Raw genomic sequence first — 8,678 nt, 5'->3', positions numbered from 1 at the left:
ACAACTCAATGTATATCCTGTTTGCAGATGATAGTCTAGTCTCTAAACCAGGTATTTTTTATTATCATTATAATTCTTTCTTTTGATGGTTTTTAAAAGGCGCTAATGAAAAGTATGTTTTAGTTATGAGATAAAATTGTCATTTGGCCTCTAGAAAGAAAGAGAAATAAGCAAACTGGAATGAGGCAATGATAAAATGCAAATTTGTGGTTAAAATACAGAGATGTTTGGCATATTTCTTTGAACATCTAGTGAACTCAGCAGAAAACCAATCAGTCTTTAAAATACCCATGGCATTCCTATTTCTGTGCTACAGATTCTAGTGCTGATAACCTGAGTTGAAATATGAAGCTCTGATGAAAACAGAGAGGATAAATTACATTTCTGTGAGCAACTAAAATAAGATTTTGTTCTATGTAGGCATATAGAAATTCATTAATCTATTTAAAATTCCAGAAGATCCAAACTGAAAAAAGAATCCAAAAATCTTCTATAACTGCAAGGAAATATATATACTTATGCCATTGTCTATTTCCCTTTGACATTTCATGTTTTCCTTAGACATTGAAGTGAATTCATATCACTGGCATGCATGCCCAGATAAAAGCAATTATTAAAGTTGATTGAATATTATCCCATGAGAACAATACAAAAAATGCATGTGCAACAATTTTTGCAGGAAATGGTTTCCTGTTTATCAAAGCCAGATAACAGAAATTATAACACATGATGCCACAAGCCTGTCACTGCCAGGCTCAAATTTTACAGATAAAAAATTTATGGAATACAAACTTGGAACAAAGAATATGTAGTGGAAAGTATCAGTGTAAAAACCTTGGTGTTTCTATGGATTGTCTGAGAATTGAGGATGATGGCCAGAGCAATAAATATTTTATATCTTGAATTATTGGCAAGGGTCTGAAACACAGAGTGACAGAGGAAACACAGAACAGGATTTTTTTCAGAGCCTTTCCATGAGGCGTGCACATGCATGCCTGGAGCACATGTGCAAGTCTTACTGGTTTCAGTTTCAGTCTGTCATAATCACTGTGACTGTCATGTTTGGCCGTGGCAGAGGCATGGGACTGGCACACTCTCTTAACCTCTCCCTGCAGCACTCATCACAAAACAACACGGCAAGACAAGGCAGCAGATAGGATCTTTATGACCAAAAGCAAAGGAGGCCTTGTGGCACAGAGTGTACAACAACTTAAGTTTTTATGGCTCTTAGGGAGGACTAGGATTTAATGGACAAGGGGGAGCTAAACACTTCCTGTCATATTTTCATTAGTTAAGTCCTATTTGGAACTTCTTTTCTTGAGCATGTACTTCAGAAGAAACCTTCCATGTGTTGTTTAAAATGGATCCAAATAAGCAGGGCAAAGATACAGGTCTGATGACCTGACAGGTAGAGAAAAAAAAGAGGCAGGGATATGTCTGGAAGGAGGTGTCTCTTGACAGGAAGTCAGTGAAAAGGTGGTACATGTATGTGCTGGTGTCTGCTCTTTTTTGGAGTTCATTTGGCTCTCTAGAACCTCTCCATTATGGAAAGACATGGAGAATAATGTGCTGAGATTGCAATTTTATTTCCCCTGAATTTTAGTTCAAGCAAGTAATACTGATGACAGTGTCTTTTTTATTGAGAAATTTGGTATGGCAGGGTCTGCTAATTTATTCTTTTAGAGAAGCCATTACAGAACTACATCTGTTTCGCTCCATCTGATCTAGATCTTCTCTTCTTAGCTTCTGTCTTATATGTTGTTGAAGACATAGGTTAAATAGTCTACCATGTATAGTGCATGATAGTGCTCAAGTGACTAAGGGCTAGAAAGGACTCTAAGGGCTAGAAAGAGACTATGGATTACTAGAAACTCCTCTGGATCACTACTTCAGAATCAAAATCAATCTCCGTATTTTGATTTGTCATATGATTCTCCTACCTGGTAAGAAGTGAGAGAGCTCTGTTGTGCTCCAAGCTAGAGGAGAGAAGACAAATATTTTCCCCCTTGTCCTGGAAGAGAAGTAGGTGGTGTCTTTCCACGTGCTTTCTTTAACTTTTGCTGTTCACCTTTTGGTCCTTGCAAGGGGACACTTTCTTGCTCTCTACAACTACCTTAAAGGAGGTTGGAGCAAGATGGGGGTCAGTCTCTTTTCCCAAGTAATGAGTGATATGACAAGAGGAAATGTCCAGTTGTGCCAGGAGATGTTTAGATTGAATATTAGGAAAAAATCTTTACTGAAAGGGTTGTGAGCCACTGGAACAGGCTGCCCAGGGCAATGGTGGAGTAACCTTCCCTTGAGGGATTTAAAAGCCATGTGGATGTGGTGCTCAGGGCCATGGTTTAGTGGTGGCCTTGGCAGTGGTGGGTTAATGGTTGGACTTGGTGATCTTAAAGGTCTTTTCCAACCCAAATGATCTGATGATTCAATGATTCTCTAAAAGCTGAATTGCTTATATGAAATCACTGTCTTGTGTGTTCCGTTTGTCTGGGCCTGTGTCATGACATCCTCTGACACTGACTCTCTGCCAGGCCTGGGTGAAAATAAATCACAGCTTTCTAAAGCTACTAGCTCAGACTCTCTGGCTTGTGTAGCTGCCATTAAATAACTGTTCTTCCTGAAGTTACTAGTCCAGTGCCAGTGGCTGGGGAAAAACAAAACAAAGTAACAGCAACTCCTGTGGTTGTGGAACGACATCACATGTATTTGGTGTCATGCTGAGCATGTTGAGTGGTAGTTTGTTTCCCTTTGAGTGCCTTCCTTGGCGGTCATGATGTGCTGAGGCACTATTGGACGCAGCTGTTCAAGAGAAGTCCGTGGGGATCATATTAACGAGTGATTCAGCAAGACTCAGATGTTCACGGGGTTTGCCCTGGTGAAGGATAGTTGTGCTCAAGGAGAGGAGAAAAATGAGCAAAGCTCATGAAGTTTATGGAAAAGACATGAACATAATCAGGTGAAAGAAAATAAACTGAGAGAGGAAGTATAGGACAGGAAACAGAAGAAGGAGAATGATGGGATGGCACCAGTCATACCAGGAGCTTGAGGATTGACACAGAAACAGTAGACCTTGTTGTCATTGAGTTAGTCAGAAGAAAGCATCATACCCATACTCTGTAGTAATTATGTCAGATGGAGAATTCAGCAAAATGTCCTGTTTTAAGTTGTTTATGAGACGTTCATCTTATTCAAGGAACTAGACCATGAATGTAGGCCTTGATATAAATCAGTACAACCAATTACTAAAAACATTATTTGAAGCTGATTTCATCTTAACTATATGATCTTCTCTCCCAGTAATGAGGTGCACAGTTGTTAAACACACACAAAAACATCCAGCAACCCAAAACTTTCCAGGTTACCTCAACTCACCTTTAAATTTTTTTTTTACAACATCAATAAGGAAAATACATCATCTGATATTAGCTGTGTGTCATACATCTTGCTATTCACAGCTTATGAATAATTGTCTGTCATCTGCCAGCTTACCTCAGTTATGGTGTCTGGACACCTACAGAGTTGATAGATAGTCCTGTTAGCAGCACATGTGGCAGGTAAGTGCCTCTCATTAGGCTTGACTAAGGAAATATGCATTTATCAGTCTGCAGCCCTTTATCCTGCTATCACCCATTCTTAACAGGATAATTTTGCACTTGAAGTAACTGGGTGAAAATAGATGATGTTTCTAAACTAAACTAGAGCAAATTCAGTAGGCCACCATGAGGTCACATTCTTTTCATAGAGTGCTTTGATCCTACTGCAACGTCTGAACTCACTGGTTTCTTGCCTCTGCAAAGGTGTGAACCAGAATCACAATTTCTCTGTCTTTTCTCTGTAACATGACCTATGAACAGAGGAATCAGAAATGAAAAAGACTTGCTGTATCATAGCATAGCTGAGATGGCAAGGGGACCTCTAGGTGTCTCTAGTTCAGCCCCCCTGCTCAAAGCAGGGTCAACAGCAGCTCACTCAGGGCCATGAATCTTTATATTTTCCTTGCAACTGCAAATTCAACAGTGTGATCCTTTCAGTTTCACCCCTGTGAGGAACCTTTGAGGTTGCATAGTTACTGACCCATTTCTGTGGTAAGTGCTCCTATCAGTGGGTGATTGCAGAACTCAGCTTTGAGCCCCCTGCTGGGAGAAGACATGGCAGATTCCAAACTGGCTCCCAACCCTTCTATATTTCTTTGCAGAAGGTCAGCAGCAATATTCTTTTACCTGTCATTCTTAGCAGGGACATTTCCTGGGTAGGAGGGAAATGCCTCCCACCTCCTCACTTGCATGAGGTCTGTCTACCTGTGAATTTCATTTCCTCCATTGGTCAGCCAATATCCGAGCCTGTTGATTTTTCAGGCAGGATGCATGGCTGATCTGTTTGCTCGGGCCATTGCCTGAGGACACGGTGGTGAATATGCCTACTTTATCCTGGAGGGGACTCTGTGCCGAGTTGACACAGATCAATAAGCCATCTATTTTATTTGCAAATTTCTAATGGTAGCCAGAGGTTGTCTGGACTCATTTAATAAAGAAAAAAAAAGTAAATAAAAAGCCACTACATTTCATTTTAATTTAATTGGCATAGAAAGAACTCACAAGGGACCTATGTAAGGTTTTATGGGGGGGTCATTTTGACAAAAGCCATCATCTTTTAAAAGACAGAAGAAAAAGAAAGAAAAAACACATAGCTAGAACTTTGTTTCTCGTTCATGCTGCTCTTCTACATTACAAATCAGCAAATGATGGAATCCAGACATGAAGAAATACAAGGATACAATAGCTCTGAGTATAACTTTTTATTTCTTCCTTGTCACTCTCCTTTTTCCAACTCACATCTGCAATTGTTTCAAAACACATTTAGATTAGAAGAGTAGAGGAGATAAGAATATTTAGGATGCAAGGGGAAAGGAGTAGGGAGAAGAGGTTAAAATGTTTAAGAAAGATGAGTGAACAAGGAAATTTGAGGTGTTGGAGAGGTATGAATGTTCCTCAGAGGCTTGTTCTTGTTTTAGTGTTCTCTGTACTTACATGCTGGTATTCCCTAATCTCTAATGCCCCACTTGTCTTAAATAGTATTATATAAGTTATCTAAAACTGCTGCTAATTGAGAAAATAAAGCTGAGCAGTTTCAGTACAGCAGACCTTTTCAAGATGGGAGACCTCAGCTGAAACAAGATGAGGGCTCTGTCACGGTGTGCTAAAGAAGGTGATCCTGAAATAGACTGCAATTTGCTGTACAAACTGTTTCCCTTCTGAATAATAGATGTTGTCTACATAAAATTCATATTATATATTTATAATTATATCTGTATCTTTTTATTATTATTTCTCTGTCACCATCAAAACCTTCTTTTTTCTCAAACGCAAAAACAAGTCACTTTTTCCCTGGCAATTGCTGCGGCCCCCGGGATGGTGCTTTTCCTTGGGCTTCAGTGACACCTAGTGCTGATTCCCGTAGAGCCACAACAGCCTGTGCTTCTGACTTGTCAGGTTCTGCATATTTTCTCATTATTACACAATGACAAATAACACTGTATTTATAGTGGTTTGGAGGAGCAGCTTTATCACACAGCAGGGATGGTCCCACATCTCAGCTGAACATGAAAGCATAATTTGGGTTCCTGGCTTAGGGAGGCTTTTCAAGCAGCATTGCCAAGGTCCAGCCTTCCAAAGGGCTATGTACAAAGCCCTGAATTCAGGGCTTATAATGCCCACTATGTGTCAAAGACTGACACACCTGAAGGAGCATCCAACTTTTAATAACATGAAATGAAATATTTAGTGCACCTTTAATTCAGTTTATCACATAGTTAACAAAGTAGTAGCTCCAGTGGGAGCAAGCTGTGTGCTTGCTCATGTCTTTGCTGCCACTGTATGTGTCAGACACTGGCCAGTCAGAAGCAGCCTCACAAAAAAAAGCAGGACATCACTAACCAGTTGGTTTCCTCTGTCTTGCATTTCTACTGGACAGCCAAGTTTGCAACCAAAGCCCTCAGTGCATTGAACCCAATGTTTCCAGCACGTCAGCCCAGAGCATACATTTCTGCAGTTGCCCTTCTGCCTACTTCTGTCTCCACAGTGCCACCATGCAACACCATGCAAGCCACCAGGACTCCACCCAAAGCAGGCAAAAAAAATGTCTTTATTCTTCTTCCAAAAGCCGCTACAAACAAACAGGGGAGCCATCCCACAGCTTGATGCTTTTGTTTCCTGGGATTAAGAGTTGGCCAATATCCTAAAGATGAGTAAGGCCAGAGAACCATAGTCTGTATGCAAAATCAAATAGCCACAGGAACACAAACTCTTGGTGCAATATGTTATCTTCAATAGTTAGGTGCTATTTCCTCTGATTCTGTTTTTTTGGAATGACAAAGACTTCCTTCCCACAAAACTCCCCTGAAGGATTGGTATAACTAGAAGCTTATTTAATTACTAGGGTTTTTTAATAATAAATGTATTTTGATAAAAAGTGTATAGAAATTGGGTAGTGTCCCTTCAAAACTGATTGTAAAGCTTGCATCTGCTTTTGCATCAGAGAAACAACCATGCTTGCCTGTTGCCAGACATTTTTTTTTAAACTCAGCCATGCTCGAACTTTTTGCTCACACCCCCAACACTGTGAGAAGGGCACATACTAATCCAAATCCAAAACAGGGTTCAACCCTTCAGGATAAATTTTTTTGCCCCACACTCTTTGACCACTAGCTCCAGAAAGCTGTTCTAGGTTTCTCTGGATCTCAGCTAGCTTGAAATGGTTCTGTTTGCTGGTGGTGGTTCTGGGAAGTACTTGGGAGGCTGTTGGCCCATCATGGCAGTTCTGGAGTGTCAGAGGGGCCCTGGAGCCCATCCAGCACAGCTATGGTCCTCCTGGCCCTGACTGTAGAACTTCCCACCCCCCCTGACCATTCCCCCACCATACATGTGAGGAATCCCCACTGCTCTGCCCCCACCACTTTTCATCATTGCAGGAAGGGTAAAACTGAATGTGGCTGTGTGAAGCACACAGATACTCAACATCTTTCACCTTCGACTGATAAGCCACTTCAACACATCCATGGGAGCACTCCTTCCCATGTAGGAAGACCAACATATCTTTTTATGTTTTACACTGTTTCAGGTGTCAAATTTTGAAAACAAATTAGAAAGTCCTTTTATTATCATAACACTTTAAAAAAATCTGTTTCTTTTTAACAGCCTCAAAGTTCAGGCTGGGATCTGGAACCCCAGCTGCATTCCTCTGAGCCTGGGACTCCCTTTCTTAAACATTTGGCAGGGCACTTGCTGCTCTTGTGTTAACCAGCACTGCTCGAAGTCTGGTTTCCTTCGTGCATCTCCAGACAGCAGTGAGGACACTACTATATATGGAGCAACATTAATTTCTTCACTAAAGTTACATAAACTACATCAAAATGGTGGTACTGGGAAGCCTTGGACATCCTGAACAGAGTCCCCAAGTCCTATCAGAGGGAAAGTTTCTTCCAGCCATCACTGCCCCTTAAGCTTTGCAGTATCTACCAGGGCCAGGGGGAACTGCCATGTACATGGGAAACATCTCCAGCCTGGTCAGTCAGTGGACCACAACCCAGATACCTGCATCAAAATCCTGTTAACAGTGATGTGATCTGAGGGCAGCAGAAAGATCCTGTTCACATTCTCATTCCATGTTGCTCATGAAGAGTTACAGATATTTTAAAACTTTCTTCTGCTAACCACAGGAAGCAAAAATGATGCTGAGCCAGGTGATTATGATGAGCCTCGTAGAAATTGCTTTTTTCATAAAACCCTAGCTGCTTTCTGAAAGGGATTTCAACTTTGATTCTCAACGATAGTGATGCTTCTAATTCCAGTGGCTATGGCGAAAAAAGCTAAATATATATATATATTATGTGTATCATACAAAATCAGAAAATAGAAGACAAAGGAGAGAGATACCCTTTTACAAGGAAGCACACATTCTTTAAAACAATCTCCTCCATTTTTAAAGCCTGAATAATGACTTACACTAGCTTATGCCTTGTGTTCTTGGAATTGACCATTGTTATTAGATACCTATGAGAAGATCTGATGAGAAATGTGTTTCCTTTCTCATTTTATTGCTATAAAGCACAACACTACTTTGTAACCATGAACTGCTGTTTAACATCTCCCCCATATTAGAAACAGTAGTTCCACAAAATAGTGTTATGGAAAAGAAGAGATAGACAGGTTTACTACTTGACTTGCTTGGGTTCTGCTTTTCTCTGGGGCATAAAATATTTTTGTTTCCCAAGGGCTAGTTGCTTATCTTTTCTGTGCCAATGTCCCTAGTCATGAACTGGGGATTATAAGGTACCCATGCTGTGAAGCTAATTACATGTAACAGTATTCACAGAGCTTGATGAAATCTTTCTTGAGCACCACAGATGTTTACATTTGTGTAAAATACATTGAACTTTTTTATACATTTGGCAGCATTCCTTTAGATTGTCATGTTTTGGCCTCAGAGGACTTAATTTGAGCTGTGGCAAGGACTTGTCACACAGAACATCTGGAGATGAAAAAACATCCGTTATGTTCTTTCTCAGCTCTTGGCTGAATTGGCTGTAGAAATGGCAGGCTCCATCTATGGTGACAGCCACCAAGGGCACAAATCTTACTTGGAAACTAATTTCACCCCTAAAAAAGCCTGGTTTAAAATCC

The sequence above is a fragment of the Chaetura pelagica genome, unplaced genomic scaffold (assembly GCF_000747805.2).
Source record: "Chaetura pelagica isolate M959 unplaced genomic scaffold, ChaPel_1.0 scaffold551, whole genome shotgun sequence".
Taxonomy (NCBI): Eukaryota; Metazoa; Chordata; class Aves; order Apodiformes; family Apodidae; genus Chaetura; species Chaetura pelagica.
The sequence above is the reverse complement of the archived record's forward strand: the minus strand, read 5'-3'. Positions refer to the sequence as shown.